General features: G+C 45.1%; 1 long non-coding RNA gene across 2 annotated transcripts in view; it reads left to right on the top strand.

Annotated features, from left to right (window-relative positions):
• LOC125633941 (uncharacterized) overlaps positions 1–25,409 on the top strand; it is an 85,478-nt gene that overhangs the window by 17,267 nt on the left and 42,802 nt on the right. Inside the window, exon 1 of one of the 2 annotated variants that reach the window (XR_012667500.1) lies at positions 10,347–10,459. The exons of the other annotated variant lie outside the window; for it this stretch is intronic. This is a non-coding gene — a long non-coding RNA (uncharacterized LOC125633941). Of the gene's footprint in view, positions 1–10,346; positions 10,460–25,409 lie in introns of those variants that run through there. 2 annotated transcript variants of the gene reach the window in all.

Here is a 25,409-nt window from a genome sequence, read left to right as displayed (position 1 = left end):
ACAAGTGGGATCCCGCCTACACTGATATTTTTGCCCCACTGCCTGAGCCCTGCAAGCCCAAGTCAGCTGACCTGGGCATTTCTCTTTGCAGTGCAGACATACTCTAAGTGACTTGTCCAAGGTCACACAAGAATTGTGTAGCAGAGCAAGGACTAGAACCTTGTGTCCCAGCATCCTAACCACTGGCAATCCTTACGCTTTACTTATGACTCTGGATAGTTCCATTACCTTCAGCAGGTCTACTCACCACAGCCAGCGCTATGCCCCCGGTTCACCAAGGTACTTTATCGTATGAGTAAATTGAAACCTGTGAGGTGTCCTCACGTGCTTAAAATTATGTGTATGCCTAAGTACCTTGCTAATCTGGGACCTGTGTCTGGTGGGGTGAAATTCACCACTATGCAGAGAGCCAGCACAAAATCTCTGCGCCACTTAAGTACCACTTAAAAGGCCTAATTTGAGGACATAAATGGGGCTTACGTGGCATAGAGGTGAATTTTACCCACAGGGCTTCTCTCCACTGTCTGCATTCTAAAATGTCTTTACTCACATCCCATAATAGATGTCCCCCCCACCTTCTCCTTACTTACACCACTATAAGTATTAAACATTTGTCTTCAGTTCTGTCTTTGGAAATTGACAATGTTGAAGTACATATTTAAGCTTTCATGTTGACCCTCTGGGAAAAAGATAGAAAGAAACATTCACATTAAGTGTAGGTGGAGTAGCAATGATAATTAGGTTGTATCATAGCTTCCACTGGTCTAATTGATACCACCTAAGCTGTGGCTTGAGCAACTGCCCTGATTTATTAGTTATATCTAAAGTAGGCTAAGAGTTTTTAAATTTGCCGAAGGCCTGTGGCTCTGGTATACGGCATGACAGAAATCATATTTCACAAACATCAAGCAATATAGTTATGAGACATAACAAGATAAAGTACGTCTGCACTACGGTGCCCTTTAGAAGTACCATAAAGTGGTGATACAGATATGATTAATAAGGCAGTCTGCTAAGTCCAAGTAATTTGTTTGCAGCTAAAATCCCTTTGATCCAAGTTTAAAACTACATCTGCCTCCTGAATCCAGTACAACTAGCCTGTAGGTGTTTCCCAAGAATTAAGTAACAGTCAAATATTAATCTCTCACCTAAGATCTAGTTTGTTTGTTCATTTTATGACTCAGGAGGTGTCTGAATTTCACAGCCAAGTGCGTTAAAAATTTAGCTCCAAATGGTTTAGAAACCACTTTACAACATACGAGTGCAAAGATCAAAAGGTTGCAAAACCAAACACCAAGTGTGATGGAGAGCTGGATCCCATTTATCCATGTCCTCCAGTCCATAGTACCAGTTCTGGGCCATCTAAAGTGATCCCCCACCATCTGCTGTCATTCAGATGGATTATTGCCCATCACGGTATTATCTATTTCAGGGTTTTTCATAGCTCCTGTCCTCACTAATTATTGCTGTAGGTTCCAGGCAGCAATTCTCTTTATTTCTCTCATTCTATTTTTCTTTCATGCCTTTTCTTCTTCCATAACTTTTGCTTACACTCACATGTGTTAAGTTCTAGGATGTGGCTTTTGCCAGAGCACATGCTGGAATTTCCTCCTTTCAGTCAGTGTAGGAACCAATCACGATAGAGAACATCATGCTTCCTCCTTCTGCCTCCTCCCATCTCTGATCCCAAGTTGTTTCCTGCCTCCCTGAAGGAAGTCAGCAGGAAGCTGCTGGCTAACGGTTCTCGGCCCACCCCACCTTCGTATATCCTGAGGCCAGAAGGGACTACTGTGATCACCTAGTCTGATCTCCTGCATAATAGAGCATCCCTGCAACAATTCCTGTCTAACTACAGCAGATCTTTTAGAAAAACGTCAAATCTTGATTTAAAAATGGTCAGTGCTGGAGAATCTACCACAACCTTTAGTAACCCTCACTATTAAAAATGTATACCTCATTTCCAGTCTGAATTTGTCTAGCTTCAACTTCCAGCCATTGGATCATGTTAGACCGTTCTCCGCTAGACTGAAGAGCCCATTATGAAATATCTCTTCCCCATGTAAGTGACTATAGACTGTGATCAAGTCACCCCTTGACCTTCTCTTTGTTAAGCTAAATAGATAGAGTTCCTTGAGTCTGGCACTATAAAGCATGTTTTCTAATCCCTTAATCATTCTCGTGGCTCTTCTCTGACCTCTCTGCTATTTATCAACATCCTTCTTGGACTTTAGAGACTGGCACTAGACACCATATTCCGGCAGTGATCACACCACTGCCAAATACAGAAGTAAAATAACCTCTCTACTCCACTCAAGATTCCTGTGTTGATACAGCTGTCCTCTTGAGCGGAAGCAGGAGAAGGAAGCTCTGAAACAGAACCGAATACATCATCCAAAGAGACTGATCAGCCCAAAATCCTATTCCCACCAATCTTGAGCAAATCTCATTACATCCCTGTGTCCCCATCTTTCTATCCAAACTGAATGGAAGCTCTTCACTTTGGGGTCTGTCTCTCACTGTGTTTTGATAGCACTTAGCACAATGGGGCCTGCGGGTGTTAACTAGAATGCAAATAATAATGAGTTAAATAACATCCTCTCTGATTACACCTGAGAAAAGCTAGGGCGAGTGTTGTGGCCACTGTGGGGAGCCCTAGACCCTCCCCCTGCCCTGGGCAGGGGGCCCAAGAGTAGCCCCTGGCGCATGTGCCCACCCGCCGGGGCATGCTGCCCAGGGCAGGGGGAGGGTCTGCTTCTCTCTGCAGTAGCAAGGGCTCCCTGGGCGGCTCCTATCACAGCCTGGCTCCAGCTTGTCGCTGGGCCAGAGGGTGGGGCCTCACGGCGAGTTGGGGCTAAGGCGCACCTTGGTCCTGCCCCCCCCACTGAGAAAAGGCTGGTGCCTTCCCTGAGCCTAAGGCAGGCGCAGAGAGGCGCTGCAGGGAATCCAGGACAAAGGTTGTCTTGGAGCCATTCAGCCCAGGACAGGGACTTGAACTGTGCATTTCGGGACTGCCTCGCCCAAGTCAGGACCGGTATTCACCCTATAGAGGGGTGCGAGTCATAGGCCAAAAAAATAGTGGGTGCTCAGCACCCACTGGCAGCCCCATGGATCAGCGCTTCCCCCTCCCTCCCAGCGCCTCCTGCCCACCGCAATCAGCTGTTTGGGGGGGCCAGGGGGAGGAGCAGGGGCAGGAAGAGGCTGGGGAGAGGGCGGGAAGAGGCAAGGCAGAGGGGGGGCGGGAAGGGGCAGGGGCTTGGGGGAAGGGGTGGAGTGGGGGGCGGGGCCTGGGGCAGAGTGGGAGCGGAAAGAGGCGGGGTAGGGGTGGGGGCTTGAGGGAAGGGGTGGAGTGGGGGCGGGGCCTGGGGCCCAGTGCAGAGCAGGACTCAAGCACCCCCCCGAGAACAGAGGAAGTTGGTGCCTATGATGCAAGTTCAGGTGGGTATGTTACACCCTCCACTGATTTGTTTTTCCTGCTTCATCTGCCTTCCTCCCGCCCCCGCCCAGAAAGAGTGGTGGTCCAGGGCTGGAGGAAGCCCAGCCTGTCCAAAGAGGCTGGTGATATGTTCCCCATTAGCTCAGAAGATTGTTCCTGTAGGAGGAGGAGAAGGCCATGGAGCCAAGGTGGAGCAATGTCCCCAACTCCCCAGCAACGTAAGTTGCCTTAATGTGGCCCTGCTTCTGTAACCTCGCCTGAATTCCTCTGCTCCAAATTACTCAACTCAGCTGGCATTTCCTTCCTCATACCCCTTCCCATACAGCCGCTCATTCCACCTACTACAGTTTGATTGACCGGATGTGGGGGAGGAAGGGAAATACTGTCCTAACTCTGCCCCCAGCCCCTGCTCCTCTCCCTGCCAGGCTTAAAGAGACAAGTTAAATGGGATCTTTAACATCAAAAGTTTCATTTGCTGCAGGAAATGTCAGGCCAACAAAAGTGAAACTGTTTCAAATTTCCCATAAGGAATACTCCCATCCCTAATATTTACACATATGGAAAAAACAACCTCCGACGGTATTTTTGTAAGTTCTCAGGTAAACTGAACTGAATGGTATCATCACATACAAGACTAGCTCTATACAGGAGATGAAAAAGTGTAAATCATAGCCCATGGCCCAGAGCCTTACAGTGCTTTTTTCATGAAGGAAAATCTGGGGCTGTAGGCTAAGTAGGAAGGGGCCATTTGAAAGGCACCTTAGACACTTTCAAATTAGAAATGTCAGGGAAGCAGGAAAAGGATGGAAATGTTGGTCACAGAGGAAGTGATCTTACAGAAAGCAGCAGACAAACCAGCCTGGGAAGCTAGCTCTTGGGAAGGGTAATGGTATCTTGCTAGGGCTTTAATTAAACAGCTGGCCAGAAGGCATACACAGAATAACCTGGCCCCAGTGACGGTCATCAGCTGTCTTCCACAGAAGATGAAGAACTCTGGAGGGCTCAGCTGAACAATCGGGTAGCATCACCCCTTGGAATAGATATAATACGTAGGCTACATTTACACTGCAAACTAGGCTGGGCTACATTGCCGTTTATACTCATGCTAGCTTGAGGAGCGCTAGTGTGAACATGTGTATAGGAGCAGGGGAATTGCAGCCCTCGCTCGTAGTGTAGACATAGCCTTAGAGTAGGTCTTTTAGAGTGCCGTGATGGCCCCTGGTGCAGGCAAGCAACATTTTTCTTCCAACTTATTGTGATGCTTATTTTTTTAAAAAAGTATTAATTGTGTGCTAGATGCTTTGCTTATGAGAAATAGGGCAAGATCCGTGCTGGGACAGAGTAACCAGGACTAGGAGCATGTTGCGTCTTTGTCGCTATCTAGTGGCTGAGCGTGCAACAGGTTAATGGGTTGGTTATAGTGGCCATTTAGAGGGCTTAGCACTTGGCTCAAGCAGTAGTAATTCATGCTTTTAATGCGAGAATTCAAACCTCGATGACATCCTAGGTAGGTTGGTTCAAAAAGCTTAATGCTAGAATTATCAAAGGGGCCTAGGGAAGTTAGATACTTAGCTCATATTGAGATTCAATAGGAGTTGGGTGCCTGACTCCCTTAGGCTCCTTTGAAGATCTCAGCCTTACCATACTATTAGTTTCATTCTATTCATTGATTTGCGTGCTCCAATGCAAGTTGGTGGTTATTCCCATAAGGTTAGAGGAGGGGAGTGTTCATTGAATGTGGCCTTCTCATCAGTTAGTAATGTTGCATGGCTGTCAACATTACCGTATTTGAACTATAGCAGGACCTGAGATACATAGCACCTAGTGGTCGCATAGTCCAATATATTTTGCAGAAGACCTTGTATGACAGAGCTGCTGACTTCCAGGTTACTGAGTGGTGTTCTACACAGGGCTGGGAGAGGAGAAACTCTGGGATGAAAGATGAGGGGGTGGGTTTTAGCCATGCTGTTACTGGGACAGGGTGGCTGGGAGTTTGGCAGAACGAGCTCAGAAGTGGGAAAATAAATCCCTGCGGTGATCTGGTGGTAAATTGATTGTGCAGAGGGAAAGGGGAAGAGGATTAGGGATCCGAACAAGGGAGATGAGTAAAGGGGGGGTTGGGAGCAGACTGACTTGGGATGGGGAAAGAAAGGAAGATGTCCTGTAAAAGGCCATCATGAAATATGAATCTACTAAGCATTGTGATTTTTTTTAAATAGGAAGTTCTTTAGCTAGGTAGAAAACTATAGGACCAGGTCCCCAGCTGGTATAAATCTGCTTAGATCCATTTAAGTCAATGGGGCAGATTCTCAGCCAGCGTAAATCGGCGTAGCTCCATTATGTCATATGGCATCACTCTGACTCTCAGCAATAATGGAAAGAAACAAGAACAGGATTTACAAAGCTTGCCCTTGAGTTAACGCAGAAAATATCTGCATGTTAAAATACTCCCCACTGTATTTTCCACTGAATGCATCTGATGAAGTGAGCTGTAGCTCACGAAAGCTTATGCTCAAATAAATTTGTTCGTCTCTAAGGTGCCACAAGTCCTCCTTTTCTTTATGTCTAATACATAAACTCCAGGCCACAACTAATCTCTGAACGAGACCTTCACAGGGCATCACTTCTGATGTCAGCTACGCTCCTTGGGAATTGGCAGGCTTGAACAGTGCTCCAAGCAGCTGAACATACACTTCCTGCTGGTTCCGATGAGTTCATTCCTCTGCCTGCAAACATAAAATATGGACTGGGTCACAGTTATTGGTCCTTTGGAGCTACTAAAGGTTAGAAGACTGCCTCTAATGACTTATGCACATTAGGGCACAACCTTTCCATGGAAAGTTGATGACTACTAAGGCTTAAACCTCACACACGTGTTTTTTGTTTTTTTTTAAGGTTTCTCTTGGGATCTAATGTATGATGTTGAGTTATGCAGTGGAACGTAGTCCTATAGGAACGTACCTGCATTTGTGCTAGGGGACTGTTCTAATAAGTGCAGGTATCAATTCTTTGACCTGTGTCTCAGAGGTGAAACTAGATGATCATAACAGTCCCTTCTGGTTTTAAACTGTACATATGGGAACTGTGCTAAATGGTTCTACAGAAAGATAGGCTTTGTATGGTGGTGGTTTCTCCTGAGTCATGGAGAGTTTTATTAATATTATTGTCTGTCTGTATTACAGTAGCACTGATCGGCCCTGTGGGCTAGGTGCTGTAATAAGACAAACCCTAAGCCAAAGATCTTGCAATCTTAATTTAAAACTGGCCATAACAGGGGGGTGAACTCTGTCAGGGGATGGAGGGAGGATGAAGCAAGAGGGATGTATGCACATAGGCAAGGTGGGCGCACAATTGGTACACAGAGGTAGTTGGTTATTTTGGAGAGGGTTAATGGAGAGAAATGAACTGATTGTGCAGCCTGAGCTATAGATTATGTATTAATTGTATTGACTACCTAAGAATTCCCAGTTATCCCTTTGAGGGTTGACAGGTTCTTGTCCCAAGATCAGGCCCAGGATTATTAAAATCACTGTATAGCTGGGAACCCCGATGTGCACAATTGCAACACTCACACAACAGGAATTCTTCTATATTTCCAAATAGCGTATTACTACATTCAGCAAAGTCACAAACACTCTAACTCAGTAAGGTAGACAGAGACTACAGAATGTCCATCTGCACATCCATATACTCACACCATCCCTTGCAGGACGACCTGAAATGTTAGCCATTATCTTCCTCATCACCATCACCTTCCTCCTCATCACCAGTGGTCATCATTCTGGCCCCTTCCAAGGGCTACGTCTTTCTCTCCTCCCCCCCAGTCTGGGATACCACTTTTATCATACATTACGCTGTCACCACTATATCTAATGCATGTTGAGTAGGGGTTTTTCCCCCTTGTACTTCCTCATCCAACTAAAGCTGAGGTGTCCTTCTATAGGTTAGTATATTGATATGTGTAACTACCATTTCAGCTCATGATCATACCCATCACCCCTTGCATAAGCGGATTTGCAGTTATTACTTCCATGTTCCTTGCGGTAGCACTGCCTGGAACATTCTAACTGCTACCATAGATCAAGCTCTCCTGAGTTCCTAAAATCTAAAGGTAACCGCTGATCTATGCCAAGCCTACTTAATCACACTTATGCTAGTTTATATTTCCGCTAATGTCTTACAGGATACTGTAGGTTTCTTGCGTTACAGCTGAATATAATGGAAGCAGCTAAATACAATGAAGGCAAGGCAGTGAATATAGTAAAGGCAAGCTAGCCCTATGGGCTACAATCAGCAACTGTAGTCTCAGTTTGTCAGAGGATTTGCAGCTTCAGGTCACCCTCCTTATGGCCAGGCTGTTGGAGATCAGGCAGGTTATAAAGAGGACATAGCCGGTCCCTGCGTGAAGGAGAATTCATGGGGTGGGGGAATCTGCTGGAAAACATAAGCAATCCCTCTTCTGCCTTGCCCATTGCAAGACCCAAACCAAAGCTGAGCCTTTTGTGGATGTTTCCAAAATGCTCAGTTAGCTTTTCCCACAGCCATTCCTTGCCACTTGCCTCTGCGTTTCTAGGATCCAGCGGGAAGCAGCCCTGCTGAAACAACGTGAGATAACCTGTTCTCTTGGTATTTCTGGCCCAGCTGGAAACAGCTAGTGCTGGAAGTGTGGTGAGGAAGCTTGTTCTCAGTGGGGTCCAGTTTAGAGACAATGTCAGTGGTGCTGAGCATTGCGTCATTAAATGGCAGAGCCAATGGAGTATGAATTTGCTCCAAAGGAGGGAGAGTTTTCCTCCCTGATCAGCAAAGCAGATCCTTCCTCGTCAATGTGTTTTTTCCAAAGCAGTGACATCGGTGGAAATGCAGGAGGTGCAGAATAATCAGCACTTAGATGCACCCCAGCAAGAAGAGACCTGAACTGCCATTCCGGGATGAGACTTCCCTCAAGAATATTTAATTTCGAGATTAACTAGCAAGAAATAATGCATCTTCTTCTGAGATCACTGCATAGGGTGAGACACACTGTACCCACAAGTCATTTAAGAGCATTCTTTTAATAATTTGTGAAACTCGTTAGCAAGATATTAAAGGCCTAATGCAGTGGTGTGCTTCTAACGGGAGCTGATGAAGGAGTTGAAATGCAAGCCTGGTTATGTTATCACATAGGCTAATAATAAAACAAACTGGTTTCTTCACAACCAAATTGCAATTGTCAAGTTACCATCCTATGCCATTCATATAGAAATCTAGAGGGATGTGCAGAATGTCTGCAAGAAAACAGGAAGAATTTTCCTGTGGGGATGGCAAAAGCTTGTGGATTGGAAACTGGGATGTAAGGAGAATGATCAGTATTTTTATGTAACTCATTAACTTCCACAGAGGCACTCTGATTGCCGGGAGTTCCTATGGCACTCATATGTATGTTGTATGCTGATTTAAAGTCAACGAAGTCAATGAGAGGCTCTCCGTTGATGTAAATGGTCTTTGGATCAGGCCTACAATTCTGCCACTGATTTAAGAATCCTTCTCTCCCCTTTTTGATGAAAGTCCTTTTTCTGAGTCAGGGGGCCTCCTCCCTTCTTCCCCAGTCTGTTTCCACAGACCCCCACCATGGTAGACTCGGACGTATTCATCTTTATATTTCCAGGCTTCTGAATCGGGCAGGTCCTGGGTACACGGAAGCCTGTTACCTTTTCAAGTGGCAAAAAAGAGGGGATTTTTCCATAGTTGCATAGTTTTTCCACAGAAATGTATTCATAAGAGTTAAAACTTGCGCAAATTATGTTAATGTATGTGGTTGGCTTCAGTGCCAATTTTCATTGTGAATAAGATGCAAAATAAAAGGGCTCTTGTCTCTCCTTTTCCTCCACTCTGAATCCCTCCTATAATTTTTACGTCCACAAGCCCATTTTGTATGCGAATCAAACCATACGGGGAAAGGCAGAAAGGACTTTTGAAGCTGGGCGTTTGCTTCAGACTACTGATAAGCACATTAGAGCTACAGTTGTACCAAGAGAAGGTATATACAACGGTGTAAATAAGCAGAGCACCAATTGCTACAACAGAACGGTGCTGATTTACACCAGCAGAGGATCTGGTCCACTGCGTCACTTCACTGCTTCATTGTTGCTCAAGAGAGTTTGAACCAACAGGGACATTCTCTCTCTCTCTCTCTCTCTCTTTTTCTTTTTATGCATTTATTTATGTAGGAGTTTTCACAGGTTTACAAATAGTTGCCATGTGACTCTCAGACAAAATGAAAAGGAGGACTTGTGGCACCTAAGAGAGTAACACATTTATTTAAGCATGAGCTTTCGTGAGCTACAGCTCACTTCATCGGATGCATTCAGTGGAAATGATGATCATTACAAATCATTGTCATGTGCATATCAGAGCCATGTCAATAATTATTACAACAGCGAGCATTTGTTTAGAGAGACAGTATACAACACTATAATCATCCAATCTCTCTCTTTCTCTTTCTAATACAGACATTTTAACTTCTGCCCTGATAGTTCTTCACCACATCACACAGGTACCAATGCACACACACAACATTAACAGATCTTAAGCAGCTCTCTGAGCCAGATGGCTATGAAACATTCACAATATAAGATGTAGCTATGATGAGTCATTTCTTTCTGATGCGTGCCTTGACAAACGGATGTTAGTACTTTTTGGTATATGGCTGTCACTGTATTACCTACCTAATTTCATTCCTGCATGCTGTTGCACTAAGTTGGTTGGCGTGGTCTAGGAAACTGGCCTGGAGACTCCTCCGTGTGAAGGTTGCCAGCGTGTCTCTTGGTTTCTTGCCAGAGTCGGTGCGCTTTATTCTGGAGTTGCTGTGGAACAGTGCTGGGAGAACCTCGAAGAGCTCAGAATTCAGCTTCAGCTTGGTGGAAAGTATCCCAACGGTCAGCTATCTGTCTGACCCTCCTGAGCTGCGGAATTGGATTGGAAAAGCTCGGAGCCTGTTCCTGAGAGATTCCCAGCACATCGACTTCCACTGGCAGTTGGAAATACCAGGTGAACGGCATGAATGGCCTTACTTGCAGCATTTTGGGACTTCCAGGTCTGGGCTCTGCCTCACATTTCCTCATGTTAATCTTAAGGGCTAGAAACTCAGCTTGGCATGAGCAGCACAGATTGCAGGGTGTCCAGCTAAAGTGGTGTAACACTCTACCCTGATTCTTGGGTTTCTGCGTGTGGTGCTTGTCCCCTGGCATAAATTAGGGGATCCTAAAGGCTGCTCTATTTTATACCAACTTCAGGTGGTCCCCAGGCATTGCAAAATGGCAGCCAGGGTTTGGCAGGGCTTGGGAAGGGAAGCTTTGGCTAGGGAAGCTTGGGAAATGCCTCTCCAGCTACACCAGTTTGATGACCACAGGAAGAGATGTGGTCTTGGAGTCACTGGAGGTGCCCTCTACAGTGGGGCTCTATGGGCCAGATTCCACGTGCAGTGAGGTGCAAAGCAGTCACATGCCACTAAGAATTTGATCTGAAAGATTCGGTTCAAGCGTAATTCTCAGAAGGGCTTTAGGGTTTATGGATAATGTGTGTGTGTGTGTGTGGACCGAATGTTATAGAAGTGGACTCGGGAAGTTCTTTGCGGTGCACGATAACTTTACCAGACCTACTAACTTATGAACAATGCTTTGTATTCGTATGTGTCAGTAGATGGCACTTCTTATATTAACCCTCTGCTTACAGGTATGTCTCTTGTATATAGCAGCAGCATTGTCAACCCCTAGCATTCAAAAATCCCAAGTACGTCCCTAAAAATCATGATACTGGCTTAAAAACAATTAGATATTTTTTAAAAAATGAGTTTTTATTTGAATTCTGGTTTTTGAACCTTTAGCATGCACTCATGTTTTCAAGTTTTCCTCTGCACCCGGGGGGCTAGAAACTATTTTTTTAAAATCAAAGGTGAAAGTTTCATATATGTGATTCTAGAAGCTGGGGTTTCTAGGAACCCCCTCACCCCTCCAAATATTGTGAGAGTCACCATAAAACCATGAGAGCTGGAAGCTCTGTAGCACTCAGGTAGTATATGGTAGTTTGTTATTCAGAAAATAATAAAAGGAGTACTTGTGGCACCTTAGAGACTAACCAATTTATTTGAGCATAAGCTTTCGTGAGCTACAGCTCACTTCATCGGATGCATACTGTGGAAAGTATAGAAGATCTTTTTATACACACAAAGCATGAAAAAATGGGTGTTTACCACTACAAAAGGTTTTCTCTCCCGCCACCCCACTCTCCTGCTGGTAATAGCTTATCTAAAGTGATCACTCTCCTTACAATGTGTATGATAATCAAGGTGGGCCATTTCCAGCACAAATCCAGGGTTTAACAAGAACGTCTGAGGAACAGTGGGCGGGGGTGGGGGGTGGGGGAGAAATAACAAAGAAAATAACAGAATGCCACTAGCCCTCAGAATGCCACTAACCCTCAACTTCAACCCCCAACTCAAACCCCTCCAACACATTATCAAGGATCTACAACCTATCCTGAAGGACGACCCATCACTCTCACAAATCTTGGGAGACAGGCCAGTCCTTGCCTACAGACAGCCCCCCAACATGAAGCAAATACTCACCAGCAACCACATACCACACAACAGAACCACTAACCCAGGAACCTATCCTTGCAACAAAGCCCATTGCCAACTGTGTCCACATATCTATTCAGGGGACACCTTCACAGGGCCTAATAACATCAGCCACACTATCAGAGGCTCGTTCACCTGCACATCTACCAATGTGATATGTGCCAGCAATGCCCCTTTGCCATGTACATTGGTCAAACTGGACAGTCTCTACGTAAAAGAATAAATGGACACAAATCAGCTGTCAAGAATTATAACATTCATAAACCAGTCAGAGAACACTTCAAGCTCTCTGTTCACGCGATTACAGACATGAATGTTGCGATATTACAACAGAAAAACTTCAGAAACAGAGAGACTGCTGAATTGGAATTAATTTGCAAATTGGATACAATTAACTTAGGCTTGAATAGAGACTGAGAGTGGTTGAGTCATTATAAAAAGTAACCTATTTCCCCTTGTTTATTCCTCCCCCCCCCCCACTGTTCCTCAGACGTTCTTGTTAAACCCTGGATTTGTGCTGGAAATGGCCCACCTTGATTATCAAACACATTGTAAGGAGAGTGATCACTTTAGATAAGCTATTACCAGCAGCTGAGTGGGGTGGCGGGAGAGAAAACCTTTTGTAATGATAAACACCCATTTTTTCATGGTCTGTGTGTATAAAAACATCCTCACTGTATTTTCCACTTTATGCATCCGATGAAGTGAGCTGTAGCTCACGAAAGCTCATGCTCAAATAAATGGGTTAGTCTCTAAGGTGCCACAAGTCCTCCTTTTCTTTTTGCGAATACAGACTAACACGGCTGTTACTCTGAAACCTGTCAGAAAATAATGGAAGCATTATACAAACACACAGCAGATGGATCTAAATGCCTTTTTGCAAAGGTATTTGTTACCTTAGCCTTTAAATCTGTCAAGCGGGTGCAGGGAGATTCCAGTATGTGTGCCTCAGAAATAGAGTGGGACACATGAGCTCTGTGACTTCCAGTGGCTATTCATTCTCCCTGTATTCCCACCTGGGATTCCACTCTGATATGGTTCCTTGATGCCCTGAGGTCAGACACATGAAGGACACAGTCTTCTCTTGCATGGCGTATGCTGTTGTATTTCTAGCTCGGGTATCCCACCTGCCCACTATTTAGAGAGCAAGGAAGAGAACGAGTGGTGACTCCAGCATGGAGGAGTTCAGGGATATAGAAACCAAGACCATCATGGTGCAATCTGTTTGCTCACCTGGGCCAATGCTCTTCCTCTCTGGCCTGCAGAATGCAGTAGGAGAGAGACACATCTGACAGGGGCAGGAAACTGAGAATTACTGCAGGTAATCCACACTGTCCCCTCCTTTCTAGGAAGGATTTTCTTCAGTGACATGAGGCAATCAAGTCTGAGGACCTTCTTAGACCACGCAGGGCTCTGCCCTTCCAGTGTTTCCATTGTGGGCCATCATCTTCCTTGGCAAGAGGCCCTCTTTGGTTTCTCAGACTTTCATGCTAAAGCCTGTCATTTCTTCATCCAAGGTAGTCACTGCCATAGGCCCAGCTGCACACCCTCCAGAGAAGCAGACCACTGAAATGTCCCCCACATCTAAACTCTTTCAGATGCTGAGTGTGTTTAGCATAAATCATTTAGCTCTTGGGGGTGGGGGTGGGGAATGTCATTAGCATTCCCTGGTATATTGTTGTAGAAATAGTCTAATTTCACTTGGCTTGTGTGTTGCTCCAAGAATTTGCACTAATGGTTTTAAGGCCACTCACTCAGTTCCCATTATCTCTCGGAATCTTATTTGCCTAAATGATTGCAGAGTTTGTGTCTCTGGAATTTGAAGGTGGTTCTTCCTATTTGTGAAAAATAATCAATCATTCTTCAGAGTATAAAAGCAGATCCTTTTTCTCATTAACAAGAGGCAAATCTGTTTACTGGAGGAGGAAAAAGACACATTCATCCAGATTCCCACCTGGTGTAATCAGCATAGCTCCATCCGGCCCATTATTCTAAAATCATAGGGTTAGAAGGGACCGCAAGGGTCATCTAGTCTAGTCTAATCCCCTGCCAAGATACAGGATTTGTAGTGTTTAAACCATCCAAGACAGAGGGCTATCCAGCCTCCTTTTGAAAACCTCCTGTGAAGAAGCTTCCACAAGCTCCCTACGCAATCTGTTCCATTGTCCTACTGTTCTTACAGTTAGGAAGTTTTTTCCTGAGATTTAATCTAAATCTGCTCTGCTATAGTTTGAACCCATTGCCTCTTGTCCTGCCCTCTTCTCCTTCTTATTTATGGCAGCCTTTCAAGTATCTGAAGACTGCTTTCGTGTCCTCCCTTAATCTCCTTTTATCCAAACTAAACATACCCAGTTCCTTCAGCCTTTGCTCTCATGGCTTGCTTTCCATCCCTTTCCAGTGTCTCTACATTTTTTCTATACATTGGTGACCAAAACTGGACACAGAACTCCAGCTGAGGCCTACCCAGTGCCAAGTACCTCCCGTGACTTGCATGCTATACCTCTGGTAATACAACCTAAAATTGCATTTTGCTTTTTTTTTGCAACAGCATCACATTGACTCATGTTGAGGTTGTGATCCACCACAACTCCCAGATCCTTCTCAGCAGTACTGCTGCCAAGCCAGTTACCCCCCCACCGCCCCCATTCTGTATTTGTGCATTTGGTTTTTCTTCCCTACGTGTAGCACCTTACATTTTGTCTTTGTTGAATTTCATTTTGTTGTCTATAAGTCAGTTCTCCAATTTATCAAGATCCTCTGAATTTTAGTGCTATCCTCCAAAGTATTGGCAACCTCCCAAGCTTTGTGTCATCTGCAAACTTGATCAGCATGCTCTCTATTCCTACACCCACATCATTAATAAAGACGTTAAACAACACCAGACCCAGAATAGATTCCTAGGGAACCCCACTTGAGACCTCCCTCAAATCTGACATCATTCCATTAATAGTTACTCTTTGTTTGCAGTTGTTTAACCAATTATGTATCCAACCAATGGTAGTTCTGTTGAGCCTGCAGTTCTCCAGCTTACTTATCAGAATGTCATGTGAGACTGTGTCAAAAGCCTTGCTGAAGTCCAAGTATATTCTGTGCACTACATTCCCCCATCCACCAAATCATTTACCCTGTCAAAGAAGGAATTAAGTTGGTTTGGCATGATTTGTTCTTGGTAAATCCATGCTGGCTGCTAGTGATCACCCCGTCATCCTCCAGGTGTTCACAAACTGAATGTTTTATATATTACTCCAGTACCTTCCCAGGTGTCAAAATCAGGCTGACTGGTCTACAGTTTCCTGGTTCCTCTTTTTAAAGATGGGCCCTACACCAGCCCTTCTCCAGTCTTCCGGGACCTCTCCTGTCGTCTATGAGTTTATAAATATTATTGCCAGTGGCTCTGAGATTTCTTCAGCTAATTCCTTCAATACCCTCAGGTGAATAGTTGGGGATTTAGTTGGGGTTTGGTCCTGCTTTGAGCAGGGGGTTGGACTAGATGCCCTCCTGAGGTCCCTTCCAACCCTGATATTCTGTGATTCTATAACATCCAGCCCCACTGGTTTGAATTCAATCAGATTAGTCAGAAGATCTCTGACATAGTTTTAAGAGGGGTTAAAGTTGTGCACAGATGTCTCATTGTCTTGATGCGTGAAGACTGAAGCAGAGAGAAATGCATGCTACTGCCAGTTTATAGGGGTACTTGCAAATTCTGCTGCATCAAAGGCTGATCTGATCTACTCGTGTCTGATTTGCAGGGTGAGGTTACAACTCATTTGTGGAATAAATATATATATTCCCCTCATATAAACAGAACTATCCATTTTTAAAAAGCGAAGGGCTGAGCTGTGTTTGATCACTTTGCTCTGTGTAAGGGGCAGGGCATAGCTGCAACAAACAAGGCAACTGGGGTGAAGGAGGATGGGGGGGAGGAGGAAATGTTACATTAAAAGGTGAATGAGAAGACAGTGAAGCTGAGATCTAGTGTTTCCATGTGTGAACAGTGCTCACCTGCTCATCTCTATGTTCTTTTGGGGAATGATCTAACTTGATCAGATCTTCAAGACTGAGCTTCACCAAGGCCACGGAAGGCTCATCTTTTTTTTTTTTTTTTTTTTTTTTTGGTATTGGGCAGGGTGTCCTAGTCAAGGCAAGGCTATTAGGAAGGCCTGCACATTCCAGAGATGAACTGGCCCCGTGCATTGGCTAGATGCAATGCTCCTCATTAATGAAAAGGAAAGCTGGGGACCACCTCCAATCACCGAGATCATCCAGTTTGAAGAGCCCAGTGCTTCCACCACAGTTTGGCAGAGTATTTCGGGCCAGGGAGTTGAAAAATTTGTCTTCATTCCCTTGTGAAAAAGTCATTTACAGAGGCCCAGATTGTGACTGGCCCTGCCTGGGTGCACAGAGGACTGGGGATAGTGGAACAAAGTGCCTTCTCTCTTCTTCCTCTGCTGCACAGGGGCCAGCTAAAATCTGAGCAAAAGCGGAGGCTGGTGCTAGCCTACTCAGAGGTGATGGGGTGATCTTGGGGCATATTCCCTCCCGCACAGCAGCCAGCAGAGCTCCAGCGAACGTGTGTTGCACCCTTCCAAAGGGCATCGGAGCTGGAGCGACTGTGTGTGTTCCCCCCCGTGCCCAGAAGGAATCCTGGCTGACTGATCCAGAATTCCTCCAGCTGCTCCCACCCCTCCGTGCCCCCACAACACAGGGCCGCGCCTTAAAGCCACAGCAAGCCCTAATGTCTCATACAGGTGATTCCCTGGGGTGAAATGGAATGTTACTGCTGGCTGGGGAGTTCTTCCTGCCGGGTAGCTCACATTACTACAATCCTACCCCGGCCGTCCCCCTTTTCTTGATAAGGGTGTGGTATGTTTGTAAGTTTTTTGTGTTTATCAAGAAGTTGATTGTGTAAATAAAATTGAGGCTGTGTGTGCCAAATAGTTGGGCTGTGATTTCCTGGAGGGGAGCCAAGGCCGTGTGTGGGAGCATGCCAGTGTTCATATGTTCGCTTTGCTAAGAAATGTGGCAGGCATGAAGCCCACAGTCAAGAAGCTCCTCCAGCCTGATGAGTCTTTAACCCTTTCGGAGGCCCACTCTGGTGCACGTCTGTGGTGGCAGGACAGGCAGCCTGGGGCAGGCTGGAGGTAATTTTGCACATTCATGGAGACAAGAGGTTTAGGCTTAAACTGTGTGATCAAAAGCCCACCACAATCAATGGGAGTCTTTCCATTGATTTCACTAGGCTTTGGATCAGGCCCTAAATCGACACAATGCAGGTTTCACTGTGGTATTGCAAACCTGGTGTTTTTCTGGCTAGGATTCATAGGCCCCAAAAGTGAACAGAGGAAGAGCCAAATAGGCAGATGGGATGGGAGGAATAAATGACAGGGGAGAGCTCAAAGGTACCTTTGTGTAAATGAGAATTAGGAACAGTCATTTTAATGACTTTATTCCATACTTACAACTGTGTTACCAGAATTTTGCCCTGTTTCTTTATTACATGAACTCTCTAGCGTTTCTTGCTAGAAATTCTTATGCAGAAATCACTGAACAGTTTGAGAATCTTTTCTACAAGATGCAGACTGGAGCATTCGAGTGAAATCCTGTGGCCATTAACATGAAAGGGAGTTTTGTCATTGACTTCAGCAGGGCTAGGATTTCACTCCTGGTGTTTGTTTTGGTATTTCCCCCCCCAGATCACAAACCTCCTTCCTCAGAACATGTCATGTCTCTGTTAATTCTGTAGGCAATTGCATGGAAAACATGTGTGAACTGAATAAATGCCCCCAAATCCTGGACCGTTTTGGAACCTCTCACTTATCACCACCAAAGCAAGCAGCTCTTGAAAATCCTGATGATGCACGAAGGAACTCACTTTCACCAAACAGTGGGGAGCAGAATTGGAAATGTTAGTGGAATGGGGGAGGGGAGGATGACTTCTTTCAGCTCAAATAGAAATAGTGACTTCCATTATTCACATACCTAAGCAGGAAATCTGCTTGCATTTCAAGCATTTATTGTAATTCTTCACATAGCTGCGGATGATAAGACCCATGTACTTGTCATTGCATGTTGCCTGAAAACGACTAGCTAAATTGCATTGCCTACCCAGACCATTTTTATCTTTTAATCTTTTCAAAGCTGTATTTTTGAACATCTTAGCCCCTGCCCCATTCCCCTTTTGCACTTATATTCCTAAAGCTCATTTATTATAATGTTTTGATGAGAGTCTAATTTATGAAGGGTACTTCCATGAACAGACCACTTTACTTATCTTATAAAATGCATTGACAGCTGCATTGTCCCAGCAGTGATATACAGGACTGATAATAATCCTCATGTAGTTATATTTGTGTAGCTCTTAACAGGTTTAAAGTGATGTACACACAGTAATTAATTAATCCTCACCACACCCCAGTGAGACAAGTAGTAGTATCCACCTTTCACAGCTGGGGAAAAGGAGGAGCAGAAAGGTCGAATGAGTTGTCCCAAGTCACATGGTAAATCAGTGGCAGTCTGGATTAAGAACTCCTTGGCTCCTGGCTCCCAATCAACTAGATCAGTGTATTTACAGTAAAATCTGATGAAATTCCCATTGAAATGAGAAGACCAAATCAAAGCCTGAGAGCTGACCTTTGGGATGTTAGAAATCTGGGTCTAGGTTTGAACATTCGATGCATGCTCCGGTCTGATTGAAACTGAGTGTTGGAAGCATCCTATTAATTTCATTGGACTTTGACCAGTAAAGGAGAAACCCATGGCAAATCTACCACCCAAACTTTTCCAAGAACAGTGCCCTTGTGAGGACCGGGCACCAGCGCCTGTCTAATCCTTCTGGTGACTCGCTTTCCTAATGGCTTGGACAGTCTAATCTGATATTACTGGACATTGCTCTTTCTACACAACGCACGACTGAAATCAGGGAAATGATGGAGAAATACTAAACCTCAATATTGGTAAGTGCTTAGCAAATAATAGGTCAGATCCTCAGCTGGGGAAAATCTGCACAGCTCCATGGAAGTCGATGAAGCTCCAGCCGAAGGTCTGGGCCACGGAACCTGGCTTCTGTGAACTAGCCCAATTTACAAAAATGTAATGTTGATCTGTGCTGAAAAGCTGGTCTTATCTCTACGAACCTGCACTATACAGGCGACTCCGAAAACAAGCCAAACCTTGCTTTTCTTGCATGACCACAAGTCTAGAGGAAATCAATGGGAGGCTATTAAAATCAATGGGAGGGTACTAAAGTCAGTGGGGGCTTGGGGTGTGCTAGGACTGGAAAGATCAGACTCAATAGTTGCATCAGGACTGATTTGGCTCATTCTTTCAGAGGCCCAGGATTGCTCTCGAGAGCAAAAGTGCTCTGGGAGATATGTCACTGCCCCGGTCTTTGGTCACAATGCTTTGTTTTATGGCAGTGATCTCAGAATTACCGGAAGCAAAGCTGATTTCATACTCCCTGCAGAGTAGATGGTCAAAAAGCCAACCTCAGTTAAAAAGGAAACTGACAAGCATGCCCTTGATCACTGCTTGATACAGAAGGGCTTGAGACCTAGGACTGGATTTGCCACTGTTTTATTGCCATGTGTAATCTTTTACACCTGTGCAGGTATAGCAGCCTTCTACACCCACTTTGCACAGGTGTAAATGACCATTCAAGGGGAAAGACAGTGGAGAGCCAAAGCCAGATCTTCAGCCAGTGTCCATCAGTGCAGCTCCATCGACTTTAATGCAGCCGCATCAGTTTGCGCCAATAGAAAATTTGGCTCTCTGGCAAATTTCCAGCCATATGAAGAATATTCAGGGAGGGGGGCATGTTTAATAGAGTTAAGCGTCCCCATTCTCTGTCAGCCAGCACCTTGTGTAGTTATTTCCACCAGAGCAAAGTCGGATGGCAGTTCAGAATGGTAGAGTTTCTCTCTCACTCTGCACTGGTATAAATGAGGATACCAGGAGAGTGAAGATTCAAGCCCAAGTGACTGTGGGGCGCTTTAAAAGTGGATAACATATAAACCCATGGCAAAAAAACCAAAACAATCCCCCCCCACACCCCAGCAAAACTAGGATCAAGAAAGAGCAGAAAGATTAAAACTAACAGTTACGTTGGAGGGGCCGATGGGAGAATTGCTCAGACTGGAGATCACATTGCAAAGATGACACATGAATAACTAGAAAAGGGAAGAACCAAGAGGGTTATCAGAGGCGAATGAGACAGTGAGCACGTTCCAACAACTTCTCCTTTTAAAACAGAGAAAAGACTTTTTTTTTTTTTTGGTAACAATTAAAAGAAGTTGTTAAAAGAGTTTGGCACCCACCAAAAAAGTATTTCAGGCTGAATAAACATCACCGAGCCCTGCTGGGGATTGGGCAGGTTGTCAGGATCAGGTGTTTGCCTGTTTCCTCCCAGCAAAGTGTAGTTGGTGGGTATCACCACCCTGCGGATCTCTCGGAATGGTAGCGCTCTCCAGTTCCTATTACTTGTGAGGAGTGATTGTTGTTGTAAAGAGTCACTGGGGATTCAAGCTACCCAGGATGGCTTCTGCTAGAGAGCAGTTCTCACCTGAGCCCCAGTAAAAACTGTTTGAAAATGAAACAAACTGTTATTATGAATGAGTGTCAGTGGAACCGTCCCCACCTATGCACAGGAAGGGACAGAAACAAAGGGGAGAGCAGGGACAGCCGCAGAGCTATATTAACCTCATGAAGGCACCATGCATAAAAATTCACCATAGTGCAGAAGGCCTGCCAAAGTCCCTTATGCATGATTTAAGTCCTACAAAAAGAAAAGGAGGACTTGTGGCACCTTAGAGACTAACAAATTTATTTGAGCATAAGCTTTCGTGAGCTACAGCTCACTTCATCGGATGCATTCAGAAACCTGTCATTAAGTCCTACAGTAATTCATCCCTATGCAGAAGTCCTATTCACCACTAGAAGCCCACCTAAGCTCTCAAAGAAGGTACATGCAGACTGTCTGCACAGAGCTCAATTTCACCCTAAGGGCTTAAGTGATACCTTTATATGGTCTTTGTGCTGGGGGGAATTTCAAGAAAGAATCTAGAGCTGGGGAGAAGGCCCAGAGACTTTTCTTTTTCAGCAACAAATGAATCAAAGGTTATTCCAGCTTTTCCCTACTGGTGACTGCAGACCACTGTTTCTGCTTCATAGGCGATGCTGAGAGTCTGTGACAAGGTGCAAAGGCACTTTGGCATGTAAAGTGTTATCAGGTTCCTGCCTGTCACATAGGTGATCTGGGCAGGGTTATAAAAGGAAAAGGAAGCTGGTGCAAAAGAGGCAAGCAGAAGGCAAGCCAGGAGCAGGGTGTCTTTCTTCTCCAAGCTGGCTTACGCTGGCAAGGCTTCCAGTGGTTTTGTTCCCCAGTTGTCTGAGTTGATTTGTTCTGGGTTTGAGGCTGTGTTTTCAGAAATCAAGCGAGGCCTGAAGAAAGGCCTGTAGCTGGAACTTTCCCCCCCTGTCCCCAGCTGCCTACCGGCTTACAGGGACACATGAAATTAAAAAAAATGAATCATAACAATATTTTTGAGCCAGCTCATCTCCGTCCCACAGCAAAATTGTGCCCAGACATTGGTGTGAGGTCCCCCTTATAGAGTTAAACTGAGATGACACTGGAGGCTCTCGCCTTGCAGAGCAGACAGTTCCCAGAGATACGGCCATCTCTGGAGAGGCCTTTGAAGCCTCTATAGCCACTCTTGAGTCAGCGTGGCTCAAGAGTGGCTATAGTGGTCCATTGGACCCAAGTGGCAAGGGACTTCAGAACTGACAAACCCACGCATTCAAAACTGCGAGTCTGACCCCCCAAAAATCACAAGGGAGGCTTCAAAATGATGGGATTTTTAAAAAAACAAATAATGAATTTGGGGGTTTTATTTGTTTCCTAGGGTTTGAACCATTAAGGTTCACATTTTCAAGCTTTTCTTCACAGCCACCAGGGCTTAGAAACTTGGTTTTGAAATGAAAGCTGAGAGTCCCACATAATCACATGATTCCAGGAGCTGGGGCTTTAGGAAAAACACCAAATATCGTGAGACTTGTGATTAAAAATTACAAGAGGAGGCAATGCGTCTAAGAGCTGCCCCCAGAAATCTGAAGTGGGCTCCCCAGCACAGTGGGGCTCGGCAGGAAGATAAATATAACCCCACGTTTTGTTGACTGAGAGTAGTTCTGTCAGTATTCCCTTCCTCAGCCTGACCATACTTATGGCCTACTCTGTTCCTGCAAAACTCCATCTTTGGGATCCAGGAACTGGTGGGACAATGCCACAGAAGTGGCTGATTTCCTCACTGTCCTACGGGACAGAGAGAGATCCTCATATGCAAGTTTCCTTCTGTGCATGAAGCCAAGGGAACAGACTGGGTCTCTGTTTATAATCAGTGTATGTGAACTAGAGGAGGGTGGGAAACCAAACTCCAGCTCTGAATGCTCCTGAACTTTGAGGATGTTTGAAAGCTGAGCCCGGCTTTGGAGCCACATTTCACAAATGCCTGTGTTTGTAAAGCCCATCTCCAGAGTCTCTGACTTGGGCCCATCTGCAGTTAAAACAAATGAGCTTTGCAAATGCTGCCATTACTGCTCTCCTCCAGTGACATGTTGAAAGCCACCACCATTTGCTTTCCTCCCGAGCAGCTCGTTATAACCTCTTGTCGCTTGTCGTAAGTCGCTTGAAGTGACTTTGTTGTCCTCCTCATGGTGAATCAAAGAGACAGGAGCTCCCATCCAGCCCACGTAAAATGCCTGTGTCAGATCTTCCAGCTACTGAAAACAGCCAGCAAATGTCCCTGATGTTAGTTCCCTGGGACTGAAATGCACAGAGATTGTGTGACTCTTCTCTTCTTTAAGCTGAACGAGGAGGCAAGGAACTGCTGAGTAGTTCTTGTCTTCACACATGATCAAAACAAAAACAGCTTGGATGCTGCAGGACCACACAGATGATGCATGAATGGGCAGCTCCTTGAACGCTATAACTTCCTATGATCTGAAGGGCCAATTTCCTAGGGAAGGCCTATGATTGTTCTAAGTTATCTATCAGCTATCTTCGAGACACCACTGACTTCCTGAGGAAACTACAATCCATCGGTGATCTTCCTGAAAACACTATCCTGGCCACTATGGATGTAGAAGCCCTCTACACCAACATTCCACACAAAGATGGACTACAGGCCATCAAGAACAGTATCCCCGATAATGTCACGGCAAACCTGGTGGCTGAACTTTGTGCCTTTGTCCTCACCCATAACTATTTCACATTTGGGGACAATGTATACCTTCAAATCGGCAGCACTGCTAAGGGTACCCTCATGGCCCCACAGTATGCCAACATTTTTATGGCTGACTTAAAAAACACTTCCTCAGCTCTCGTCCCCTAATGCCCCTACTCTACTTGCGCTACATTGATGACATCTTCATCATCTGGACCCAGGGAAAAGAAGCCCTTGAGGAATTCTACCATGATTTCAACAATTTCCATCCCACCATCAACCTCAGCCTGGACCAGTCCACACAAGAGATCCACTTCCTGGACACTGTGGTGCTAATAAGCGATGGTCACATAAACACCACCCTATACCGGAAACTGACTGCTATTCTTACCTACATGCCTCCAGCTTTCATCCAGACCACACCACATGATCCATTGTCTACAGCCAAGCTCTACGATACAACCACATTTGCTCCAACCCCTCAGACAGAGACAAACACCTACAAGATCTCTATCAAGCATTCTTACAATTACAATACCCACCTGCTGAAGTGAAGAAACAGATTGACAGAGCCAGAAGAGTACCCAGAAGTCACCTACTACAGGACAGGCCCAACAAAGAAAATAACAGAACGCCACTAGCCCTCAACTTCAGCCCCCAACTAAAACCTCTCCAACACATCATCAAGGATCTATAACCTATCCTGAAGGACGACCCATCGCTCTCACAGATCTTGGGAGACAGGCCAGTCCTTGCTTACAGACAGCCCCCCAACCTGAAGCAAACACTCACCAGCAACCACATACCACACAACAGAACCACTAACCCAGGAACCTATCCTTGCAACAAAGCCTGTTGCCAACTGTGTCCACATACTATTCAGGGGACACCATCATAGGGCCTAATCACATCAGCCACACCATCAGAGGCTCGTTCACCTGCACATCTACCAATGTGATATATGCCATCATGTGCCAGCAATGCCCCTCTGCCATGTACATTGGTCAAACTGGACAGTCTCTACGTAAAAGAATAAATGGACACAAATCAGATGTCAAGAATTATAACATTCAAAAACCAGTTGGAGAACACTTCAATCTTTTTGGTCACTCAATTACAGACCTAAAGGTTGCAATTCTTCAACAAAAAAACTTCAAAAACAGATTCCAACAAGAGACTGCTGAATTGGAATTAATTTGCAAACTGGATACAATTAACTTAGGCTTGAATAGAGACTGGGAGTGGATGGGTCATTACACAAAGTAAAACTATTTCCCCTTGTTTATTCCCCCCTGCCCACTGTTCCTCAGACGTTCTTGTCAACTGCTGGAAATGGCCCACCTTGATTATTACTACAAAACGTTTCCTCCCCCCCCCCAGCTCTCCTGCTGGTAATAGCTCACCTTAAGTGATCACTCTCATTACAGTGTGTATGGTAACACCCATTGTTTCATGTTCTCTATGTATACAAATCTCCCCACTGTATTTTCCATTGAATGCATCCGATGAAGTGAGCTGTAGCTCACGAAAGCTTATGCTCAAATAAATTTGTTAGTCTCTAAGGTGCCACAAGTACTCTTTTTCTTTTAGAAAAGCCATAAGTGATCCTGAAGGAGCCCTGAAAGGATGCCGGCTCACAAAGTTGAGCATTATAAAACATTTTTTCCTTTTAGATTTATGCTTTGTTTACTTTTCATTAAAAATCTGATCAAAGCAACCGCTGTGCTTTACATATGCTGCATGAGACTGCTAATGACCCAGCAATGAGAAGGAATGCTGGCTACACACTGGTCTAAAGACCAGCAAAACAATATATTCTAAAGCAATTCACCAGACTTTGGATAACAACAGGAGTGCAAACAAAAGCTTGGGTGGGAATGACATGGAGCCTAACTGGTTCCCATAGATCCAGGTGGATGGGCCTCTGACCATGGAGACTGTTCAATGGGGGTGCAAAAATGTCCCCCATCTCTTGATGGTACCATCAAGCAGAAATCGCCTCTAAGAGATTCCAAGGGGTTTTCTCACAGGTGGTGTGATCAGGCCCAGGTCGATTTCAGAATAACATAGAAACATTTGAGGATGTATGGAAAGTCTTTTAGGGTCTCATCCAGCATCCAGTGAAGTCAACAGAAGGACAGTCAATCAG

This window comes from Caretta caretta, chromosome 3, assembly GCF_965140235.1.
Source record: "Caretta caretta isolate rCarCar2 chromosome 3, rCarCar1.hap1, whole genome shotgun sequence".
Taxonomy (NCBI): Eukaryota; Metazoa; Chordata; order Testudines; family Cheloniidae; genus Caretta; species Caretta caretta.
Note: the sequence above shows the minus strand (reverse complement) of the source record. Positions and strands in the feature narration are given on the sequence as shown.